This window comes from Pistacia vera, unplaced genomic scaffold, assembly GCF_008641045.1.
Source record: "Pistacia vera cultivar Batoury unplaced genomic scaffold, PisVer_v2 Contig576, whole genome shotgun sequence".
NCBI lineage: Eukaryota > Viridiplantae > Streptophyta > Magnoliopsida > Sapindales > Anacardiaceae > Pistacia > Pistacia vera.
Window position 1 is genome coordinate 418592 of NW_022196419.1, and position 26442 is coordinate 445033.

Here is a 26442-nt window from a genome sequence, read left to right on the forward strand (position 1 = left end):
TCTGAAATTATCGAACTGCCACTCTGCTTGCTTCTTTGCTTTCTTCTTCGATTCTCGGTGCTCTCCCTTTCAAACAAGCCTCATCGTGCTTTATCCTGCTTCCGAACTCTCTTAACTTCTAAGATCCGCTAACTTCTGAGTCGAAAACTTCCAATTTTGCCCTTATTTGATCAACATGTCCATTTTAACCTGAAACACAAAATTTAAAGAATTAAACAATAATTCAGGTCAAAATGCACCATAAAGTACTTGAAATCCGAATAAAAAGACTCATGAAAACTGTATAATCCACGGATTATCAAATACCCCCAAACTAAAGATATGCTCGTCCCCAAGCATACGGTACAAAACCAACGAAAACAAAAACATAAACAATGAAGAAAACACACACACACACGACAAAACTGGAAAATGACCAAAACTAACAAGACTCAAATTCAACACACAAATTGCCTAGAAATTGCAAAAGTCTCAAAAGTTGTTGAAAAATTATTATAAGGAAATGTCCAACACTCCAAGAAGTTATACGCATTATCGACTATCTTCCTCAATCGGTCCACCAAGTAGGTGATCCCCACTTCAATCCACATCCCAACTTCCCGGATTATTTTATGCAAAAATGTAAAGTTCATCAAATGGTGGCAGACTTCATAAGCCTAAATATCGAACTACTCTCCACTAGTAAGGACTAAACACAGATGAGAATCAAAAGGTCTTTAAAAGCTTGTAACGCTAGGCTCGGGTAGTAGGTTCCAAGAAAATGATAGGAAAAACAGAGTAGGAGAACTCGGTTTTTCTCATGCAAACACTCAAGTCAACTCGAACTCTACTTCTTTTCAACCAACAATCAATGTGTCCAATAATTTACCACCCTCAAACTCGTATCCTTCTTATTTTTGATACCACACATGCACGGGTTTAAGGTGTAAGTGGCGTTGTTAAACCTGAGGTCGCCAAGTACTGCTATGCAGTTTTTAAGGCGGTTACTGGTTTCCAGCCGATATACCCTTAAACCCGGCTAAAACAAATAATTTTTTTTTTTTTTTAATATAACATGAATTGAGGTGAACTACCTCTTTTTATTTTTATTGCCCTTCTCACAACCCCCAAACTATTCGTTTGGCTTATTCGTACAACTCTTATTCCATTCTTTGTGTTTGCACTACGGCCAAATTCTCCTAAGGGTATGATAAAGTGTTTAGGGTAACAGGGTCGGACAATTTTCGGTTTGCAAAAAGAAATAAAGCAATACTGATTCATACGGCTCAAACGGGTGACTAGGGACAATTTCATTCTGGGTCGGCTGGAAAGGCTCAAACGTTCCAAAAAGAATGCTAAATCATCTCCTCAACCATGTCTAACCCTAGAATTTCGCCTTAAGCACTTCTCTACTAGGTTCTAGAGTCCACCAACATTATCAAACTTCGCCTAATCACATAAAATGAATCTAAGCATGCCGAAATAAATGAAAATTGTGGTTGAACCACTCAACAAACCTTAATCAAAATTCAGTCAATAAGAAAAACTAGAAGCAATGCTTAACATTTCTCAACAATAAAATTGCAACAACCCTATTCTTATCATTGAATTATACACTTCATCATTGGCAAAAACAAACAAATTAAAGAAAAATAACTACAAAAAAAATTGTTTTTTTTTTCTTTATTTTTTTTTTTTTTCAGTTTAAGGTGTACGCGGCGCTGTTATACTAGAAGTCGCAAAGTACTGCTAGGCAGTTTTTAAGGCAGTTACGGGTTTCCAGCCAATATAGCCCTTAAACTAGGTTTTTTGCTATTTCCCTACCCCCAAACTAAACCGGACATTGTCCCTAATGTTCCATAATGCATTAATCAGGAATAGAGAATAATAAAAACAACAAAGGTACGAGAGTGCTCCCTGGTTAATCCATGGGATGTCGCTCCATAATGAACACCCGGTCTCGGACTTTTCATCACCCAAAACCTGTCAAAATAATTGAAACTGTGGTGTCCCTTATGTTAGCACAAATTCACAATTAACTTGAAAATATTACAACCTATTCTCATCCTTTCAACAACTACAAATTAAAAGCAATAACTAAACAACTAAACAAAATCCAAAACCAAAATAAAAATGAGTTTAATGTTTAGAATGAACAACCAAACCAAATGAAAACAATTAAAAAAAACAAAACAAATAAAAACAGGTGCTCCGGCTCAGTCTTCTTCTTCCTCTGTTTCCTCATCTTCCTCTTCTTCCTCGGAGTCCATGTACTCATTTGAGTTCCAATCGGCCCCTTGGTATGCTGAAGTGTCCACGTTGAGCTCTGTAAAGCTATTCTGCAATAGCTGATGCATCATCTTAGTCTGCTCCACCACCCAATCCTAACGTCTTTTCATATATTTCATTAAACCTATCATCTGCTGCATCATTTCTCTCTATGTAGCTATGGAGCTGACTGATGTGGTAGGGCCTGTTCGCTGCCTTTTTGCCCCTGCTCTTGGTTGTGCAGCTTCTTGACAGTCAAAGTGCTTCCTGTAATACTCTAAATCTAGAATTGGGGCAGCATGGATTCGACGCTTGTCATCCTAAACTTGGATTCTAGCATTGAGGCACAAGGCTGTGATGAGATGTGGGAAACAGTAACTAGTTCGCCCCGTTTTGGATGCTAGCTTGATGCTGTTGAAAATTATGTCTCCCAGATNGCAAAAAGAAATAAAGCAATACTGATTCATACGGCTCAAACGGGTGACTAGGGACAATTTCATTCTGGGTCGGCTAGAAAGGCTCAAACGTTCCAAAAAGAATGCCTAAATCATCTCCTCAACCATGCCTAACCTTAGAATTTCGCCTCAAGCACTTCTCTACTAGGTTCTAGAGTCCACCAACATTATCAAACTTCGCCTAATCACATAAAATGAATCTAAGCATGCCGAAATGAATGAAAATTGTGGTTGAACCACTCAACAGACCTCAATTAAAATCCAGTCAATACGATAAACTTGAAGCAATGCCTAACATTTCTCAACAATAAAATTGCAACAACTTTATTCTTATCATTGAATTATACACTTCATCATTGGCAAAAACAAACAAACTAAAGAAAAATAACTACATAAAATTGTTTTTTTTTTTTTTTCAGTTTAAGGTGTACGCGGCGTTGTTATACCAGAAGTCGCCAAGTACTGCTAGGCAGTTTTTAAGGCAGTTACGGATTTCCAGCCAATATATCCCTTAAACTAGGTTTTTTCTATTTCCCTACACACAAACTAAACCGGACGTTGTCCCCAATGTTCCATAATGCATTAATCAGGAATAGAGAATAATAAAAAAAAACAAAGGTACGAGAATGCTCCCTGGTTAACCTGTGAAATGTTGCTCCACAATGAACACCCGGTCTCGGACTTTTCATCACCCAAAATCTGTCAAAACAATTGAACCTGTGGTGTCCTTTATGTTAGCACAAAATCACAGTTAACTTGAAAATATTACAACCTAATCCCGTCCTTTCACAAACTACAAATTAAAAATAACAACTAAACAACTAAACAAAATCCAAAACCAAAACCAAAATAAAATGAGTTTAATGTTTAGAATGAACAACCAAACCAAATGAAAACAATTAAACAAAACAAAACAAATAAAAACAGGTGCTCCGACTCAGTCTTCTTCTTCCTCTGTTTCCTCATCTTCCTCATCTTCCTCGAAGTCCATGTACTCATCTGAGTTCCAATCGGCCTATTGGTATGTTGAAGTGTCAATATTGAGCTCCTTAAAGCTGTTCCTCAGTAGCTCATGCATCATCTGAGTCTATTCCACCACCCAATCCTGACATCTTTTCATATATTTCATTAAACCCATCATCTGCTACATCATTTCTCTCTGTGTAGCTGTGGAGCTGGAGGATGTGGTAGGGCCTGTTTGCTGCCTTTTTGCTCCTGCTCTTAGTTGTGCAGCTTCCAAACGGTCAAGGTGCTTCTTGTAATACTCTGAGTCTAGAACTAGGGCAGCATGAATACGATGCTCGTCATCCTGAACCTTGACTCCCTCTCTAAGGCACAAAGCTGTGATAAGATGTGGGAAACCGTAACTTGTTCGCCCTGGTTTGGCTGCTAGCTTAATGCTGTTCAAAATGATGTCTCCCACATCGATACTCTTCCCTGTGGCAATAGAGTAAAGCAATACTGCTTTTTCGTGGGTAACTGTGCTGTAGTGCGATTCCGGCATCAATTTTACACAGACAAAATATTGCCACAACCGAGCCATTGGTGTCAACTGCATTCCCTTGAGAGTCTTCTTTTGTTTCTTTGATACTGCCCACTCTGTATCAGGTTTTACAATAACTGGAAGGATGATACTGTCCTCAAATTGTGACCTCTTAAACCTTATGTATTCATCCTGACCAAGGTTAGGCAGGTTGTAAAACTGATTGATGACCCTGTCCGTAAATGGCACATCAACCCCTCTCATATAAACTGTACCTTCCTGACAATCTGGGAGATTGGCATAGAACTCCCTTACCAGCGGCTCAATAGCTGGTTGTTCAGGAGCTCTCTTAAACATCTCCCAACGTCTCCCTACACTCTAGTTATCAGCCTGACTAGCGGTTAAACAGCGCTCCGGGATAATACCCTTATCCTTTCTTTGAATTGCCCCCTCATACCTTTTGCAGGCTTCATCATTAACAAACCGGTTGTCAATATCCTTATCCTTACTCTTACCCTTGCCCTGGCATGGATGCTTAATTTTCGGAGCCATTGATCACAATTTTACTTCAATCCACAATTTTTACCCAAAAATTCAGACCTAGTTGTTCTACACAGCCACTTAAATCTTGCAAAAACAACCAACACTTCCAAAAATTCGCAATTCACCCCCCAAACTTCAAATTTTCAGTTCAACACAAACACTCCAAAAATTCAAAACCCTCACTCCTAACAATCACCCAATGCACGAACTACCCTTCTTCGAGCAAAATCAATACTCAAACTTACCCAAAGTCCACAATTCAATCACAACAAAAATCTTCAGATCTACGAACTAAAACTTGAAATTTTGTAATAAAAAGCTTTAGGTATATTAGATCTTACCAATATGAAGGAGTATTCGTTACCAATTGAATCGGAAACAGCCCAGATCGAAAACCCCAAATTTTGGATCCAAAAATTTTTGTGAAATTTTCGCGAAAATTGTTGTTGAAATGAGTTGTTTTGGTGTTTAGGAATGTTATGGAGTAAGAAAATTGGTTGGAATAACAATAGGGAAGCAAAAGATGGAAGTTTGAAAAATTCTCTCTCAAATAAAAATGCAAGGCGGCGTGAAGAATGAAAAAGAAAAAGTTAGTATTTATAGAAAAGCGTCGTCGCTGCGGCGAAGAAGAAACTTCGCCACGGCGACATTCTTCGTTTATGAACCCTAAAAATTTCCCAGGTTTCACCGCGGCGAAGAAATTTTCTTCGTAGGGGCGAAAACTTCCCGAGAGCACAAGGCTTACTTCGCCGCGGCGAAATGCCATAGGAAAATTTTCACAAAAGAATTTTTTCTTTCTTCGCCTCGGCGAAGAAAAATCCTTCACCGAGGCAAAATTGTCCAGCAGCTATCAACGTTTTTTCAAGGTCCCTTCGCCCCGGTGAAGAAGTATTCTTCACCACGGCGAAGTCTGGGACTTTTTGATTTCTTTCTTTTGCTGAAAACTCAACCTGAAACACCCAAAAACACACACATTAAAAATCATACAAACTAATAATGAAGTCAAACAAATTCAAACAAAACTAAAATGAAAAACAAAACAATTAAAGATACTCGGGTTGCCTCCCAAGAAGCGCTTGTTTATAGTCGATAGCTCGACTCTCTCAATCCTTTAAGTTGGGATGTCGAGCCGGATTGGGATGGAATTGCAACTCATCACTCCATCAATGTATGGCTTCAATCTCTGTCCATTAACCGTGAACGTGCCTTTATCTTCATGTGTAACTTCCACTGCTCTGGATGTGTAAATCCTCGTAATAGTGAATGGTTCGGACCATCTAGACTTAATTTTTCCGGGGAAAAGCCTAAGTCTGAAGTTGAACAACAACACCTTCTGCCCTACTTCAAATTCCTTTCTCCGGATATGCTTGCCATGCCACCTCTTTGTCTTCTCCTTATAGATCCGGGCATTTTCATATGCTTCGAGACGAAACTCATCGAGTTCGTTCAAAGTCAGCATCCTTTCTTCTCTAGCAGCTTTTAAGTCCATGTTTAGCTGCTTGACTGCCCAATATGCCTTATGCTCGAGTTCAACCGGCAAGTGGCATGCTTTCCCATAAACCATCCTGAATGGAGACATTCCGATTGGAGTCTTGAAAACGGTTCGGTATGCCCACAGTGCATCATCTAGCTTCCGTGACCAATCTTTCCGAGATGCATTAACTGTCTTTTCTAGAATCCCCTTGAGTTCTCTATTCGACAGTTTCACTTGCCCGCTCATTTGTGGATGGTACGGTGTTGCAACTCTATGTGTCACTCCATATTTACTCAACAGTGCATCCATTTGCCTATTGCAAAAATGAAATCCTCCATCACTAATGATTGCTCGTGGTACCCTAAACCTTGAGAAAATATTCTTCCTCACAAACTTAATCACTACCCTAGCATCATTAGTCGGCAATGCAACTGCCTCAACCCACTTCGACACGTAGTCCACCGCTACCAAGATAAACGTGTTCCTAAAAGAACTTAGAAACGGACCCATGAAATCTATCCCCCATACATCAAAAAGTTCAACCACCAAGATGTTGTTTAACAGCATCTTATCTCTTTTTGAAATATTACCCATCCGTTGACATTGGTCACACTCTTGAATCATTCGGAAGGAATCCCTGAAGAGGGTTGGCCAATAAAATCCCGATTGTAAAACCTTGGCTGTTGTTCTAGCTCCCCCAAAATGGCCACCTACTTCCTTCTCATGACAATGCCTTAGATTGCTCTCCATCTCTACCTCCGGGACACATCTCCGTATCATTTGATCAGTACAGTGTCTGTATAGAAACGGTTCTTCCCAAAAGTAGTACTTCAAATCTGAGAAAAATTTTCTCTTTTGTTGATACGTCATACCACGTGGGAGCACCCTTGACGACAAATAGTTTGCAAAATCCGTATACCATGGTGCTTCTTCCACTCTCATCAACTTCTCATCCGAAAACGTTTCTGTAATTGGCATTTCCTCCTCAATTCCCTTGCTTGGTCTCTCGATTCTCGACAAGTGATCAGCCACCAAATTTTTCGACCCCTTCTTATCTCGAATTTCCAACTCGAACTCCTGCAGTAGTAAAATCCGTCTTATTAGCTGAGGTTTTGCTTCTTGCTTTGCCAATAGGTGCCGGAGTGCTGAATGGTCCGTGTAAACGATCACCTTTGCACCTAACAAATAAGAACGAAACTTGTCAAAAGCAAAAACTATAGCCAACAATTCTTTCTCAGTGGTGGTGTAATTCAATTGTGCATCAACGAGTGTTTTACTAGCATACTGAATTACATGCAACACTTTGTTTTTCCTTTGTCCTAAAACTATCCCTAAAGCAAAGTCACTAGCATCACACATCAATTCTAAGGGTAGTCCCCAATTGGGAACTGCAATAATAGGTGCAGATACTAATAATCTTTTCAGAGTTATAAAGGCATGCATGCAATCATCGTTAAAGTCAAAAACAACATCTTTATTTAATAAATTGCAAAGGGGTTTAGAAATCTTAGAAAAATCTTTGATGAAGCATCTGTAAAACCCCGCATGCCCCAAGAAACTTCGAACTACTTTGACATTTGATGGTGGTGGCAACTTCTCGATCACTTCTGTCTTTGCTCGATCAACTTCAATTCCATCATTGGAGATCCTATGCCCGAGCACTATTCCCACTTGGACCATGAAGTGACACTTTTCCCAATTAAGCACCAGGTTCGTCTCCTTACATCGCTGCAAAACAAAAGAAAGATTAGTTAGACAGCTATCAAATGATGAACCAAAAACTGAGAAGTCATCCATAAAGACTTCTATAAACCGTTCCACCATGTCCCCAAAGATTGACATCATGCATCTTTGAAATGTTACTGGTGCATTGCATAATCCAAAAGGCATCCTTCGGTAGGCAAAGGTGCCGTAGGGGCAAGTGAAGGTCGTTTTCTCTTGATCCTCAGGAGCGATGGTAATCTGATTATATCCTGAATACCCATCCAGGAAACAATAATAGGCATGTCCTACCAACCTTTCCAACATCTGATCAATGAAAGGTAATGGAAAGTGATCATTCCTTGTCGCCTCATTCAACTTACGGTAATCAATGCATACTCTCCAGCCCGTCACCGTCCTTATTAGTATCAACTCATTACTCTCATTTTTCACCACAGTGATACCTCCCTTCTTCGGAACCACTTGTATCGGGCTCACCTATGGGCTATCGAAAATAGGATAAATGATCCCCGCATCTAAGAGTTTTACCACCTCCTTTCTCACCACTTCCTTCATCGAAGGATTCAATCTCCGTTGTGGTTGTACCTTAGGCTTAAAATCATCCTCCATGAGTATCTTATGCATGCAAAATGATGGCGAGATACCTCTAATGTCCGAGATTGTCCATCCAATTGCTAGCCTATGTTCCTTCAGCACCCTAATCAATCGCTCTTCCTCTAATGTACTCAAATCTGAACTAATAATCACCGAAAAAGTTTCTGAGTCTCCTATATAAGCATATTTGACGTTGGAAGGTAAAGGTTTCAATTCAAGCTTTGGAGGTTCTTCTTTTTTCTCCTTCTTCTTTTCTTTGTCAAAATCAAACTCCTCAAATTCTACATCCTGACTCTCGTCAATCAGTTGAAGTGCTTCTAATATCCTAGCACAATCATTCCTCTTCGACTCTTCTACCTCTACTGTTTTTTATTTGGCTATACAAGCTTCTAGAGGTAACTGTGGGGTGTTTTCTTCCATGGATTCCTCAACCAAGTTGTCCACCACATCGACACTAAAACATGGATCCGTTTCAGCCGGAGACTTCATTGCCTCAAAGACATTAAAAGTCACTGTTTCATCTTGAACCCTCAACAGTAACTTTCCTTCTTGTACATCAATTAGTTCTCTCCCCGTGGCCAAGAATGGTCTACCCAAAATCAAAGAAATTTCTTTATCCTCTTCCATATCCAACACCACAAAATCTGCTGGAAAAATTATCTTCCCCAGCTTCACCAATACATCTTCTACTATCCCCCTCGGGTGTTTTATTGATCTATCCGCTAGTTACAACAACATGGTCGTTGGCTTCACCTCACCAATTCCCAATCTCCTGAAAACAGAAAAGGGCATCAAATTAATACTAGCTCCTAGATCACACAAAACACGATCAAATGTAATATTTCCTATAATACAAGGAATAGTAAAACTCCCTGGATCCTTGAGCTTTGGAGGTAACTTCTTCTGGAGGATGGCACTACACTCCTCCGTGAGCATCACCGTTTCCTCATCGTCTAGCTTCCTTTTGTTCGATAAGATTTCCTTGAGGAACTTTGCATAGCTCGGCATCTGCTGCAATGCATCTGCAAAAGGAATATTAATGTGCAATTTTTTAAAAATTTCAATAAACTTTGAAAATTGCTTATCCTGATTCTTTTTCTTCAATCTCTGAGGAAAAGGCACGGGTGGGGTGTGATGTGCCAACTCTGGTGGTATCTCGGGGAATGGCAATTTCTCTTTCTTCTTTTGCCTTTCATTCTGTTTCTTTTCTTCTTTCTCTAAACCACTTGGTTTCTCTTTAGCAACTCTCTCTTTATCAATTTCCTCATCCGACTCTTCCTTTCTGGGTTGCTCAACCTTCTTGGTAGCTCGCTCTACCTCTTCCAAAACTGTCCCACTTCTTAAAGTGATGGCGTTAGCTTGCTCACGTGGGTTGGTAACCGTATTGCTTGGTGAGGAACCATGCGGTCTCTTATTTAATTTCTCGGCCAATTGGCCCACCTGTACCTCAAGACTCCGAATGGACGCCCCTTGATTTCTAAAATTCGTCCTCGTCTCACTCATAAATCCCGTGGTCTCTTGCATGACTTTCCCAAACATATCTTCCAACTTTGTCACTCTTGGATCTCCCGGTTGGTTATTCATCCCTGGTTGGTTATTTGGAACGTTCCTCTGGTTCCATTGGTTATTTTGCTAGTTCTGATTTCCCCAAGCCAGATTCGGATGATTTCTCCACCTCGGGTTGTATGTGTTGGAGTATGGGTTGTTTAGTTGTCTCTGGTTACCTGCCAAGTAGTTCACTTGCTCCGTTGATGAAGATGACAAAGCGAATGTGTTCCCAACTTGACACTCGTTGCTCACATGATTCCCTACACAAAAATCACACGTTAGTTGAGGTGCTTGAATAGAGTTTACCTGCATAGTTCCCAACTGTTTCTGAAGTGCCGTGAGTTGGGCTGAGATGGCTGTGAATGCATCAACTTCATGAAGACTCGAAGATTTCCTTGGTGTGACTCTCTAATTCGATCTTTGATAGTTGTTGCTTGCTAGAACCTCAAGCAACTCATAGGCCTCTTCTGGTGTCTTATTCTGCAAGGCCCCTCCTGAAGCTGCATCCACCATGGTTTGTACATTACTCATCAATCCATTGTAGAACGTTTGGACTTGAAGCCAAACCGGTAAACCATGGTGTGGGCATTTCCTCATTAACTCCTTGTATCTCTCCCAAGCCTCATACAATGACTTGGAATCATCCTGTAGAAATGATGTGATATCATTTCTCAATTTTGCTGATTTAGCTGGAGGAAAGAACTTGGTAAGGAATTTCTGTGCTAGATCATTCCAAGTTGTTATAGTTCCCGGTGGTAATGCCATTAACCACCCCTTGGCTTTATCTCCCAATGAGAATGGGAATAATCGCAGCTTAATTGCGACATCCGACACTCCATTTGACTTGAAGGTGTCACAAATTTCCAAGAAATTTGCAATGTGCTGATTCGGATCTTCCTTCAAGTCACCATTGAACCTAACCGACTGCTGGATCATCTGGATGATAGCCGGCTTGATCTCAAAGTTGTTTGCTTGCACCGTAGGTCTAGTAATGCTCGACCCACTACCATTCACTGTGGGAACTGAAAATTCCCTCAGTGTCCTGTTTTTTGGTTCAGCCATTTTAACAACAATTTCTTCCGATTCTGTAGTAAGATTATCTCTTTCTCTTCTCTCTCTGTTACGTCGTCTAATGGTCCTCTCAAGCTCAAGGTCAATAGGGATCACTGGTTGACGTCTCGTTCTTCGCATAAACTGCAAAAACAGAAATGAAGGAAAGTGAGATCACAAATCAACTGAAAATCAAAAACAAAGATAAAAACTCCAATCTAGCTAACTATAGAAAGACTCAATGTTAACTTAAAACTCTCCCCGGCAACGGCGCCAAAAACTTGATGCGTATTTCCTACAACATGCAATATGTAGCAAGTATACTAATCGCACAAGTAATATAATGATGAGTAGAGATCGTTCCCACGAGGATTGTTAGCTAACCACTAAGTATTCTACTGTTCTCAAGTTGGAGCAATCGAAATCTTTGGATTGATGGGAGCTAATTATAACTAATCTGAACAATAACTTTTAAACTAAAATTTAACTAAGAATTGCAAGATGAAAACTCAGAAAATCAATTCAAGTAAAAAGGGTAGGGTTTTGACTTCATTCGGATTTTATGGGTTAAACCTAAAAATTACACTATATTCACATTCATATGCATTGATTGTAAACCGAACTCACTAAGGTGTTAAACATACCTTCTCAGGCTATGTTTTCCTATTCTTCCTTCTTAACCCTCCGCACCCAACAATTTAAAAGTTAACAATTCCAAACTCATTAAGCATAAAAATCCTACAATGATTTCATTAATTCTTGAATCTATCTCTAGCATCCAATACTATAATGGTGATTACCCAAGAAGCCTAACATGATTCATTTCTCAATCTCATCATGTTCATCACATAAAGCATTAAAATTCAGAGTAAACACACAATCAAAACATAGTCATATGAATATAACATGATCAATAATTAACCCATTAGAAATCCGAATTACAATCAAAACCCTAACCCAAAATGGATTAGTTCATAGCTAAATTAACACTACAATTAAGAGAAATGAAATTAATCAAGTTCAACATAATGAAAAATAAGAGAGAGGACAAGAAATCTCCCAAATTGATGAATCCTTTGGTTCAAAATCGAATCTTCACCCTTTCAATTTCTAAAAATCTCTAAGCTTAATCCAAAAATAATGTAAAAGTTGCTAACCCTACTTCCTGCATGACCCTGGGCAAAAAGGTTAAGTTTTTCTTTTATACCTCGCCCTAAATTTCTAAGAAAAACACGCACAACATAAAATTGTGCGTTTTACAAAACAGAAAATTATGATTGTCGCCGCGGCGAAGAAGAAACGTCGCCGCGGCGAAGAAAGCCTCAGACTTGTTTGTGTCTGTCGTACTTCACCGTGGCGAAGGACAATTCTTCGCCGGGGAGAAGCTACTTGAAAGGTTCTGAATTTACAAAACTGCCACTCTGCTTGCTTCTTTCGCTTTCTTCTTCGATTCTTTGTGCTCTTCCTTTGGAACAAGCCTCATCGTGCTTTGTCCTGCTTCAGAACTCTTCTAACTTCTGAGATCCGCTAACTTCTAAGTCAAAACTTCCAATTTTGTCCTTATTTGCTCAAAATGTCCATTTGAACCTGAAACACAAAATGTAAAGAATTAAACAACAATTCAGGTCAAAATGCAACAAAAAGTACCTGAAATCCGACTAAAAAGACTAATGAAAACTGTATAATCCATGGATTATCATAGACCAAGTCTCATGTCCCTTTGACTGAGTCACAACAAACTTCGAGTCTCCAGCCAAATGGCGTAATACTCACAAAGGGATTACAACGTCTTCACCAAATCAATAAACGTAGAGTTAGCACTCACTCCATAAAGGGACTTTGAGTCTCATGGGAGCTCTAACCGCTCCAGCCATCTATAAGTATCAAGGTTGACCCTCTCAGAAGAAACTTTAGAACTTACTCTAGATTTAATTTTACACTACCCAGTTTGCTCTTCATATTGCTCTCTCATATAGCCACTGATTCACACCGTAGAGTCGAGTACCAACCACTTTACAATGGTTGTCATGCCATAGCACCACAGTGACAGTGACTTCTATCAACTCTAACTCTTTCTTCTCGTTACTTAGTCTCATTCTATTTGTGCTAACTTGAGGGTTGGAGTGCCTATGACTTATGTGTCGAGTGGACATCCCGCATCACATACGACCACTAGTGCTAGGCCCTTCTCATCCGTCAAAACTCAATAGAGTAGGCAATGTCAAAAAAGCTAGTAGAGATGGAAATGATGATCCAACAGATCCTTGGAGTACTGACCCTAATCAAGAAGAGTCTACCCTTAAGCTATGAAGACTCCCTATTCATCGATTCAATTGCCCTTATAGAAATTCTAAAGAAGTTTCTGATAAGAGCTTGAGAGTATATATTTTGTTAGTGATTTAATTGGATTATTTATGGAAAAATGTGTTTAATTTGTGGAATTTGAATTACTTATTTCATAAATACCTTTTACGGGATCACGGGTGTAGTTTGAGTATTTTTAGGTTCAAACCAATATTTGAAGGAAAAAATATGATGTCGATGGAATTTGTGACAAGTAGGAACAAACGGTGCAAGAATCGGAGTTGAAACGAGAAAGTTGTGATGCGTCAAAGATACAACGTAAAATCTAGAAATCCTTCAAGATGAGCATGCTTTGATGTTTTGATCATAAATTAAGCTATAGAAATCAGAATTTGACTATTCTTATGGAGTTGGAAAGCTTATTCAGAGAGCTTTAAAGTTTGTGTTGATGACTTTACCAAATTCTGAAGATCACGGACTCGTGGGACAGAAAGAACAATCACTGCAGTGACCGTTTCTTATCGCCACAGCGATGGGTCACGGGCCTGTTTGGGTTATTGCATTCTCCTAGTCTGAATCTGAATGGGTTAAGGCATTTAATTCTTTCCTAAGTAACCTCCAAACCCTATCACTATAAATAAGGGTCTTGAATTAGTTTTTAGGGTGATTAGAGAAGGAGAAAGGATGGCTACTATTTTGGAGATCGGGATTCTTCCTGTTCTCGTTCGCCAATTAGAGAAGTTTTTCCATTTTTCTTTCTTGAACTCATGTTATTGAATACAATGGTTGTTTTTATTACTGTAATTATGAACTAAATCCCTTTTTCTAGGGCTAAAGATGTAGCCCAATTTATGAATATGTGTTGACTTTATTGTTGTTAATTCTTATTGAGCATTAATTCTAAGTTTTATTATTGTGTGTAATGCTTTCAATTCTTAAGGATAAGAGAGTTGAAAGATATCATGGGTTGGGTTGAGATAAAGAGATAAAACCTAATTAGTCTAAGGTAATAAAACCATAGATTGAGCGAATGCTAGAGATAGGTTACCGCGATCTATGAGACTCTGGTAAATTCCATAGAGCTTAATGATCTCTTAGCTCTTAAATCCAACTTAAAGATATTTTAGGTTGTTGCTTAGGGGTTAATTCGCTTATTGTTCGAGAGAAAGTTAGTGGAATATCAGGGGGTTTGGCCTTTAGAATAAGCTTAATTAGGTTAGCAATAATTATCAATGCATAGGATTAAATTAGTGTGAAATATGTGCCCTAGGTTTTGTCATAATGATCTGTTTACCAAAGTATTAATAAAATTCTGCTTTTGTTTAGTTTTTAGTTTGTTTTCTTTTTCATTAAATTCATTCTTAAAATTATGTTTCATCAAATAGCAATAAAATAGACTAGTTTGGTACTTGGTAGGTAGTTCTCTTCGGATTCGACACTCATTTACTTGAGCTTTATTACTTGCACGATTTCGTACACTTGCGAATAGCTCGTCAAGTTTTTGGCACCGTTGCTGGGGAACTATTTTGTTTTACCAATATCAATATGATGAGTTGTAACTACAACATGCAATGTATAGCAAGTGCACTAGTCATATAAAGTAATAAAGTGATAAGTGAAGTATCGTTCCCACGAGGATTGGTTGTTAAGCACTGATTTTCCTAATTGTTTTCAAGTTGGAGAAACCAAAAAGGTTTTTGGATTTATGGGAGAAATTAAAACTAAAATGAAGGCAAATTTTACTAAGTATTTAAAAAGCTAATTAATGAAAGCAAGATTAAAGCAAGAGTAATATCAAGTAAAACAAACGGTAAGGGTTTTGACTTCATTAGGATTCTATGAATTAATCTACGAATTATGCTACTTCTATACTCACATGCACTTGTAAATCGAACTCCCTAATGTGTAAAACATACTTTCCCAGGCTATGAATTCCTACTTTTCCGTGTTAAGCTTCCGCACCTAACAATTTGAAGATTAATAGATCCAAGTTCATTAAGCTAATGGAATCCTAGATTGATTTCATTGATTCTCAAACCTATCTCTAGCGTTCAATACAACAATGGTGATTTCCCTAAGAAGCTCATACATGATTCATTTCTCAATCTCATCATGTTCAACAAATACTTTCAAGAAAAACAAGAGAAATCACAAAATCCATGCACTAGAATGTAGAAATAACACTAATTCATTGATTAAACATAGAAATCCCAAATTACATCAAAACCCTAACCCAAGATGAGTTAGTTCATGCTAAAATTAACATAAATCGAAGTAAAAATAGTGAGCAATGTATTCAACTTATTGAAACTAAGAAAAGAGAATAAAGATCTTCCCTATTGATGAATCCACAAAGTTCAATCTCAATCTCCTCTCCTTCTTTCCCAGAATGTTAAACTTACTCTAAAAGTGACCACCCCCCTCTCTCAAAATGTCTAAGTTTTTCTTATATAGTCAGTCCAGAAACCTAAAAACTTTCCTAAAATAAAATTGTGCGTTTTAATTAAAAACTAAAAATCGCAGACTTCGCCATGGCAACGAATTCTCGAGAGTTTATCCCCACGGCAAACCTTGTTGAACAATTCTAATATTACGAAATTGCCCTCCGCTTGCTTCCTTGCTTGAATCATCAATCTTCGATGCTCTCCAATGGGAACAAGCTTTATAGTGCTTCAAATCCGCTTCAGAACTTCCCTGAATCCTGAGATTCGCTCGCTTCTGGGTCCAGAAACTCGATCCCGCTCATTATACACTCAAAGTGCATGTTTTGGCCTGAAACATAAAACATATGAAATTAAGTTGCAATTCAGGCTAAAACGACATAAGAAGTATCCAAAATCTGGCCAAAAAGCCTCAATAAAACAGTATAATCCTCGGACTATCATAATACGAAGTATTTAGTTGCTAATTTGATGTGTTTTAATTTTGCTTAGAAATTAATTTTCATTTTTTTTTTGTTTTGTTTGTTTCTTTTAGTTAGAACCTGGAGAGCTTACGTTCAAAAGGTGGTGGTGATCTTAATCCCTTAGATTCTGAGATAAAGAGAACGGCTAAACAGTTGAGGAAGGCTAACTTTGAAAAATCAATAGCTAACACAGGAATTATAAATCCCAATGTGGAAAATCAAGAGAATGAGAGTGAGGATACCATAGGAGGAAATGCAATTGGTGGAGCAGTAGTGGTTCGAAGAGCATTGAAGGACTACTCTATTCCTACTATTGATGGGTGTTATTCTATCATCAGGAGACCTCCAGTTCAAGTGAATAATTTTGAGATCAAGCCAGCAATTATTCAAATGATTCAGCAGTCGGTCTAATTCGCTGGGTTACCTAATGATGATCCCAACTTGCATATCGCCAATTTTCTGGAGTTATGTAACACATTCAGGCATAATGAAGTATCCGATGACGCAATTAGGCTGAGGCTTTTCCCATTCTCTCTTCGGGATAAAGCTAAGGCACGGTTGATTTCTCTGCCACCTGGGAGTATCACGACATGGAATGAGTTAGCTCAAATGTTCCTCACTAAATATTTTCCACCTACCAAGTCTGCCAAGCTGAGGAGTGAGATTAAAAACTTCTACCAACAAGATTTGGAGTCATTGTATGAAGCATGGGAAAGGTATAAGGATCTCTTACGGAGGTGCCCTCACCATGGTTTACCAATCTGGTTGCAAGTGCAAACATTATGCCAAGGGTTGCTGCCAACTATTCAAGCCATGATAAATGCTGCAAGTGGAGGAGCCTTTAACAATAAAACACCAGAGGAAGCATACAATCTGATTGAAGTGATGGCGAACAATAACTATATGAGGACTTTGGAGAGAACTTCAACAAGGAAATCAGCGGGAGTGCACGAAGTTGATGGTTACACCGTATTGGTTGCTCAACTTTCAAACATCCAGAAGCAATTAGGTAATGTATTAAAGATAAATGCAATTGAATCCTCCTATCTGACATGCGACCTCTGTGTAGGAAATCATTCATCCAAGGGTTTTCAAGAAGGGAACCCGTTTGCTCAGCCTGAACAAGCTAATTACGTCAATAATTTCCAAAGGAGGCAAGGGAATCCATATTCCAACACATATAATCCAGCATGGAGGAAACACCCGAACTTCTCGTGGAGCAATAACAATGAGCATAAACAACCTCTTGTTTTTAAAACTCAAGAGCCAAAATCTAAATTGGAGAATGTGCTTACCAAGTTCATTGAAAAGACAAGCAAGAGGTTTGAAAAGACTAAAATCCTTGCCCAAAATCAATTAGCCTTTATTAGAAACCTTGAGACTCAAATTGGGCAAATTCATAACATATTAGCAGGAAGAGTTCAAGGAGTTTTGCCGAGCGATATAGAGAAGAATCCTAAGGAAAAGTGCATGCAATCACCTTGAGGAGTGGAAGAACCTTGGAGAATTCAAAGGATGAAAAACAGAAGTAAGAACAAGAGAAAGCTTTGAAGGAAGAGCGTGAAATATGGAGAAGATTATCGGCATGAAGGACGATCATTGCGGCGATGATACCGGTGGCCGCGGCGATCGTGAAGTAGCTCCCGAATCATCATAATTTTCAACTAGTCGCCGCAGCAATAAATCTGGTGGCCTCGACAAGCGTGAATCTGAGCAAAAACTTTTTTTGAGCCATGCAAACCTTCTGTACCCACAAGGTTTGAAGAATCAGAAGCTTGATAAGCAATTCGGTAAGTTTATTGATATGTTTCGAAGTTTGCATATTAATATTCCTTTTGTTGATATGTTAGAACAGATGCCGAAATATGCAAAGTTTCTGAAGTAGATCCTTATACATGAGAGAAAATTCGAGGAACACGAGAAAGTTATGTTAACGAAGGAATGCAGCGCACTGATTCAAAAGAAACTACCACCCAAACTACGAGATCCAGAGAGTTTTACTATCCCTTGTATTATTGGTAGTTGTTATTTTGATAAGGTTTTATGTGATTTAGGGCAAGTATAAATTTAATGCCGTTTTCCATTTGCAGGAAACTTAGATTAGGAGAAGTGAAGCCAACCCTCGTGTCTCTCCAATTAGCTGATCGATCAATAACATATCCTATGGGGGTGGTAGAAGACGTCTTGATTAGGGTAGACAAACTAATTTTCCAAGTAGATTTCATAGTGTTAGACATGGAGGAAGATAGGGAAATACCTTTAATTTTAGGATGACCTTTTCTAGCCACGGGTAGAACATTGATAGATGTCCACCAAGGGAAATTAATCTTAAGGGTAGAAGATGAGTAAGTAGAGTTTGATGTTTTTGAATCCATGAAGCGTCCATTTGAATTAGACACATGTTTTAAGATTAATGTCCTCGACACCATAGTGGAGTAGAATTTTGAAGAAAGCTACCCCATTTCCCCCGTAGAAATTGTTTGATGAATTCTAGAGATCATGAGGATGAAGTTGATAGTGAAGAGATAAGAGAGTGTTTAAGGTACTTAAATGCTCAACCACCCTTAGTTTGTCTTGAAGCTAAATTGATCAGAGAAGTTGGAGCCGTGGTGTCTCAGTCCACTTCACCAATCAAGAGGCCACCTACACTTGAGCTCAAGCAACTACCATCTCATTTAAGGTATGCATTCTTAGAAGAGGGTAAATTTTTTCCAGTCATTATTAATGCTTCTTTGAATGCTGTAGAGGAAGAAAAGATGCTGTGCATATTAAGGAAATACAAGAAGGCAATTGGATGGACAATTGCGGATATAAAGGTATCGATCCCTCAATTTGCACATATAAGATCCTAATGGACGAGAGTTATAAACCTACCATCCAACCACAAAGAAGATTGAACCCATCAATGCAAGAAGAGGTCAAGAAGGAGGTATTGAAGCTCTTAGTTGTAGGAATTATATATCCAATTTCGGATAGTGCATGGGTAAGTCCAGTCCAAGTGATGCCAAAGAAGGCAGGAATGACAATGGTCCGTAATGATAACAACGAGCTGATTCCAACACGAATAGTCACGAGATGGAGAGTATGTATCGACTATCGCAAACTAAATATCGTGACTCATAAGGACCATTTTCCATTGCCATTCATCGATCAAATGTTAGAGAGGTTAGCTGGCCATGAGTTCTATTGTTTCCTGGACGGATATTCAGGCTAAAATCAAATTGCTATAGCGCCAGAAGATCAAGAGAAAACGATTTTCACGTGCCCATACGGAACATTCGCCTATCGAAGAATGCCTTTTGGCTTGTAAAACGCTCCTACAACTTTCCAATGTTGCATGATTTCAATTTTCTCTGATATGGTTGAGAAGTCCATTAAAGTTTCCATGGACGATTTTTCTGTTTTTGGTGATTTTTTTTATGATTGTTTAACTAACCTATCTAATGTTTTGCAGAGATGTATTGACACTAACCTGGTGTTAAATTGGGAAAAATGCCATTTTATGGTATGAGATGGGATTGTGTTAGGTCATCGAATATCTGCGAATGGAATTGAGGTGGATCGAGCGAAGATTGAAGTCATTGAGAAACTACCACCTCCCAATTCAGTGAAGGTTGTCAGTGAAGGTTGTCAGAAGTTTCCTTGGACATGCGGGTTTATATAGGAGATTTATACAGGATTTCTCTAAAATCTCTAAATGTCTCTGTGATTTTTTAGCTAAGGATGTTCCTTTTAATTTAAGTCAAGAGTGTTTAGATGCATTTAAGTGTTTAAAAGCAAAATTAATCTCTGCTCCTATTATTGTTGCGCCCGATTGGGAACTACCTTTTGAACTCATGTGTGACACAAGTGATTACGCTATAGGGGCTATTTTAGGACAGTGAAAAGGTAAGATTTTGCATATGATTTATTATGCCAGCAAGACTTTAACGAGACCACAGTTAAATTATGCCACTACTGAAAAAGAATTTTAGCAGTGGTATTCTCTATTGATAAATTTCGTTCTTATTTGCTAGGTACCAAGGTTATTGTGTACACTGACCATGCTGCATTGAAGTACCTCTTAGCGAAACGGGATTCCAAGCCAAGATTATTGCGATGGGTATTGCTTCTACAAAAATTCCACTTGGAAATTAAGGACAAGAAAGGAATGGAAAATCAAGTAGCTAATCATCTATCCCGATTAGAGTCCAATGATGAAGTTCAAGAGGAAGACAAGCCAATCAATGAATACTTCCCAGATCAGCAATTGTTTGCTATTCAAGAAGGCTGTGGTTTGCAGATATTGCCAACTATTTGGCGCATAAAGTTATGCGTCCTAGAATGAACTCCCAAAGACGGAAGAATTTTTTTGTAGATTTAAAGTACTACTTTTGGGAGGATTCGTTTTTGTACAAGCATTGCGCCGATCAAATGATAAGAAGATGTGTGCCAGAGGAAGAGATGATGAATATTATTCGTCATTGTCATTCAATGGAAGTTGGTGGCCATTTTGGTTCGACAAAGATCGCCGCTAAAATTCTTCAATCAGGATTTTTCTAGCCCACTCTTTTTAAAGATGTTTTAGTTTTGTTAAGAGTTGTGATGAATGTCAATGGGTTGGTGATGCGTTGTAACTATAACATGCAATGTATAGCTAGTGCACTAGTCGCAAAAAGTAATAAAGTGATAAGTAAAGTATTATTCCCACGAGGATTATTTGTTAAGCACTGATTTTCCTAATTGTTTGACAAGTTGGAGAAAACGAAAAATGTTTGGATTTGCGGATGAATTTAAGCTAAAGTGAAAAAAAAATTTACTACTAACGTAAAGGCTAATTAATGACAGTAAAACTAATTTGAGAGAAAATATCAATTAAGCAAACGGTTAGGGTTTTGACTTCACTAGGATTCTATGAATTATGCTACTTCTAGACTCACATGCACGGATTATAAATCGAACTCCCTAATGCGCAAAACATACCTTCTCAGGCTATGTTTTCCTACTTTTCCCTATTAAGCTTCCATACCCAACAATTTGAAGATTAATAGTTCCAAGTTCGTTAAGCTAATAGAATCCTAAATTCATTTAATTGATTCTCAAACCTTTCTCTAGCGTTCAATACAACAATGACAATTACCCTAAGAAGCTCATACATGAATCATTTTTCATTCTCATCATGTTCAACAAATAAATTCAATAAAAACAAGAGTAATCACACAATCCATGCAATAGAATATAAAAGCAACAATAATCTATATATTAAACATAAAAATCCTAATTACATCAAAACCCTAACCCAAAGTGAGTTAGTTCATAATAAAATTAACACAAATCGAAATAAACACAGTAAACATAGCATTCAACATGTTGGAATAAAGAAAGAGAACAAAAATCTTCCCTATTTGATGAATACCAAAGAGTTCAATCTCAAATCAACCTCAAATCTTCTCTCTTTTCTCCCAAAATGTCGAACTCCCTTCTAAAATGGCTAAGTTTTTCTTATATAGTTGGTCCACAAAACCTAAAACTTTCCGAAAATACAAACTGTGCGTTTTAATAACTGGAAATCATAGACTTTGCCACAGCAATGAATTCTCGAAAGAAATCCGCAGTGGCGAAATGTTATGAACCACTTGAAATTACGGAATTGCCCTCCACTTGCTTCCTTGCTTGAATCTTCAATCTTTAGTGCTCTCCAATAGGAACAAGCTTCATAGTGCTTCAAATCCATGTCAGAATTTCCCCAAATCCTGAGATCCCGTTGCTTCTGGGTCCAGAAACTCAATTATGCTCTTTATTTGCTCAAAGTGCACATTTTGGCCTGAAACATAAAACATATGAAATTAATGTGTAATTCGGCAAAAACGACATAAGAAGTATCAACAATCCTACCAAAAAGCCTAGATATAAACAGTATAATCCTAGGATTATCAGTTGAGAACATATGGAGAAAGCCATGCCTTTAATAATATCCTAGAAGTACAATTGTTTGACGTGTGGGAATAGATTTTATGGGACCGTAACGCCCACATCGAGGTACATAGCTTTACTTATGCCCGTATACCCTTAGTTGAATTGTTAAAGTTTTTGAAAAAAAATGTGAAGAAAATCCTTAAAATTTCATTAGGGGTAAAATTGTCTTTTCACTTAAAATTAGTTGAAATTGTGGGAGTGAAAAGATAGAATTTCATGGAGAATGCAATAAAAATGAGGGCATTATGGTAATTGACTAAGGGACATAGATGAATTTCATAGAAAGTGCAAGGGCAAAATGGGAAACCATAGATAATATTATGTTATATCAAGAATTAAAGAGTGAAACCCTAGCCGCTTCTTCTTCTCTTTCACGCCATTACCACCCAAATTCTCTCAATTTTTCAATTCTTTTTCAAGAAATCCATAGATTTTGGGTACTTTTTAGTGGATTTTCAATCCCAGCATCCTCAGGTAAGATCCTTGCACTAAAAAGTGAGTTTTAATTTTTAAAGTGTTGAATTGATAATTTGTGTTCATAGGATTTAAGAGAACAGAGTTGGATCAAAGAAGATTATAAGAATGTTGGATTGCTCACATCTAAGGTAAGTAAATCCTACCTAAGTATATTTAAGTAATATTGTGTAAGAATTTCTTTATCATATTGTGTTCTTATATGAAGAATGTTGATGGATTTGGTGTTGATGAAGATTAGAACTTATCCATAAGTAGTGGTGTTTGTGTATTTGATATTGATGTGAGTTTGGATGAAATTTGGAAGAAATTTTGGAGTGTATATTTGGACAAGTTTGCATTAAAGATAAGGATTTTATACCAAATTTTTGGTGGCTTAGAAAAGAGGTTGATGTGTGCCAAATTAGAGTTGATTATGCACATAATTGTTTGATGAAATGTCAAGAGAAGTGCATGCATGTAATGCTTTCTTTCTAGCTAGTTATACTCGTAAAATAATCACTAAAACTCATTAAAAATATATATAAGAAAATACACATATATAGACAGTAATAGTATGGCCCATATTTAATTTTTCTCTATATACAAATATTTACAAAATATTCTCAAAAATAGCAACTTGACAGTGTAGCCCGACCCTTCCACTACGTGACATTCCGAGCAACCGCAACTCCCATTACCTGTAAAACATAAAAACAATGGAGTGAGCACTAATGGCTCAGTAAGTAAGTAAACCCGCTATGCTACCCTTCTCTCTCCGTTGCTTAAATCCTGAATTTTTTTCTTCCTTACAACTCATGTCCCGAGTATTCTCTATTCCTCTTTCTGTTCTTTCTCTATTTTGCTCTCTGTTTTCTAAATTTTTTCACTACCCAGATAACAAGAATGGTATTATGCATATTCATGATGCAAATGCACAAATGCATAATTATGCATTTTCTTTTCTTTTTTCTTATTTTGTTTCTTTTTCTTTATTTCTTTCTTTCTTTTAAGTCTTCTTTCTATTTTTTCTTTCTTTTCTATCTTTTTTTTTCATTTCTATTCTTGCCGATCGGACTCGTGGGCATGGATTTGGAGCCTTGGCCGTGTGAGTGAATTCTCTAATTCTGGGTACAGTCCTCATCCACACACACTTCTACGAACTATACATTTCTTCTTTTTGAATTATGAGGCCGCTCACTAAAGGCGGCGTGCATGTGGGGCTATGTCACTCACGGCTCCCTACCGCAACAATCTTCTCTTCTTTTATCTTTTTTTTACACTTCTTTAAGAAAAATTCAGATTTGAATATCTTTAATATTCTAATTTCTTTCTATTTTCTCTTTAACATATTTTAGGGCATTTTCATGCTCTTATGAATATGTATGCATGTAGATAGTATCATGCTTACATTCTTTCTAAATTCACATATTTAAATGCAATTATGCATTATGGAATGCAAACATGTCATTCCCTACCATCGACAAACACATCCCAGTACACATAATCATTCCATACATACACTTCTCTTTGGCATTTCATCAAACAATCATGTCACAAATCAACACTATTTTGACTACACTTCTATCTCTATTTAGGCCACCAAAAATTGGAATAAACTCCTCCATAATTAACACCAAACTCGCCCAAAATACACACTTCAATTCTTCCAAATCTCATCCAAACATTCATCAAATACAACTACACCAACCAACTTCTCATGGCTAGGTTATAATCATTATTCAACACCAAATCCATCAACAATTATACATAAATGCATATATATATAGAAGAGTTCTCTACACAACATACTTAAATCATACTTAGGGTAGGATTTACTTACCTTTGATATGAGCAAATTCAACCCTTTAGAATCTCCTTTGATCATCAAAATCACACTTTAAAAACTAAAATTCACTTCTTAGTGCAAGGATCTTACCTATAGAAGCTTAAGATTGAAAATCCCTCAAAACACCCAAAACCTATGAATTTCCTTTGAAGAAGAATTGAAGAATTTGAGAGAATATGGAGGTGAAGTGGTGTGCAAATGGGTAAGAGTGGCTAGGGTTTCACTCTTCAATTTGATATAACTAAAAATTATTATTAGTTTCCCATTTTGCCCTTGCACTTTCTTTAAAATTCCATTTATGTCCCTTAGTCAATTACCATAATGCCCTTATTTTTATTGCATTCTCCATGAAATTCTATCTCTTTTCACTCCCCATAATTTCAACTAATTTTGAGTGAAAAGACCATTTTACCCTTAATGCAAGTTTAAGGCATTTTCTTCACATTTTCTCAAAATAACTTTAGCAACAAAATCAACTAAAGGTATAAAAGCCTAAATTAAATTGTGTACCTCTATGTGGGCGTTACAATGCATGAGTATGATTATGTGTTACTTTGGGTTGAGTTTGTAGATGGTAGAGAATGACATGTTTGCATTCCATATTGCTTATTGCATCTAAACATGTGAATTTAGAAAGAATTATAAGCATGAAACCATCTACATGCATACATACTCATAAGAGCATGAAAAAGCACTAAAGAATGTTAAAGAGTAAATAGAAAGAAATGAGAATATTAAAGAAGTTCAAATCTGAATTTTTATATAAAGAAGTGTAAAAGGATAAAAAGAAGAGAAGGTTGTTGCGATAGGGAGCCCGTGAGTGACATAGCCCCACATGCACATCGCCTTTAGTGAGCGGCCTCAGAATTTAGAAAGAAGAATTGTATAGTCCATTTGCGTGTGGATGAGGATTGTACCCAAAATTAGAGAATACACTCACACGGCCAGGGTTCCAAATCCATGCCTCAACCGAGTCCGATCGGCAAGAAAGAAAGAATAGAAAGAAAATAAAAGAAAGAATAGAAAGAAAAAAAGACTAAAGAATATAAAGAAAAAAAGACTAGAAAAGAAAGAAAGAAAGAAATACAGAATAAGAAATAGAAAACAGAATAAGAAAATAGAAAAGAAAATGCATATTTTGTGCATTTATGCATTTGCATCATATATATGCATAATACCATGATTTTGGTTGTTGTAGATTATGTTTCGAAATGGGTGGAAGCTGCAACGTTGCCCACAAACGATGCTTGCGTGGTTGTCAAGTTCGTAAAGAAGAATATTTTCTCAAGGTTTGGCACACCAAGGGCCATTGTCAGTGATGGTGGTTCTCACTTCTACAATCGCAGGTTCGTGACATTGTTAAGCAAGTATGGGGTTACACATCGTATTGCTACTCCATATCACCCTCAAACCAGTGGCCAAGTAGAAATGTCCAATAGGGAGCTAAAACGAATCTTGGAAAAGACGGTAAGCACCTCTCGAAAGGATTGGGCAACCAAGCTTGATGATGCATTATGGGCGTATAGGACGACATTCAAAACACCTATAGGAATGTCGCCCTATAGGATGCTTTATGGAAAAGCTTGTCACTTGCTAGTAGAGTTAAAACACATGTCATATTGGGTAGTGAAGTTTTTGAACTTTGATATACAAGCAGCAGGAGCAAAACGATTACTGCAACTCAATGAGATGGAAGAATTCCGAAATAATGCATATGAGAATGCCCGAATCTACAAAGAAAAGACTGAGCAATAGCACAACAAACATATCGTGAACAAGGAATTCAAGGAGGGCGACAAAGTGTTGTTTAACTCAAGACTACGACTTTTCCCGAGAAAATTACGCTTAATATGGTTTGGC

The 26442-nt window shown here is 37.6% G+C and overlaps 2 non-coding genes across 2 annotated transcripts; one reads left to right on the forward strand and one right to left on the reverse strand.

Moving 5' to 3' along the window:
• The first annotated feature begins 10637 nt into the window (after positions 1-10637).
• On the forward strand, positions 10638-10744 carry LOC116109249. The gene has a single exon (XR_004124748.1). It is a non-coding gene; the product is annotated as a small nucleolar RNA R71 (small nucleolar RNA).
• Positions 10745-16973: 6229 nt separating this feature from the next.
• LOC116109248 lies at positions 16974-17080 on the reverse strand. The gene has a single exon (XR_004124747.1). It is a non-coding gene; the product is annotated as a small nucleolar RNA R71 (small nucleolar RNA).
• Between the last annotated feature and the right edge of the window lie 9362 nt (positions 17081-26442).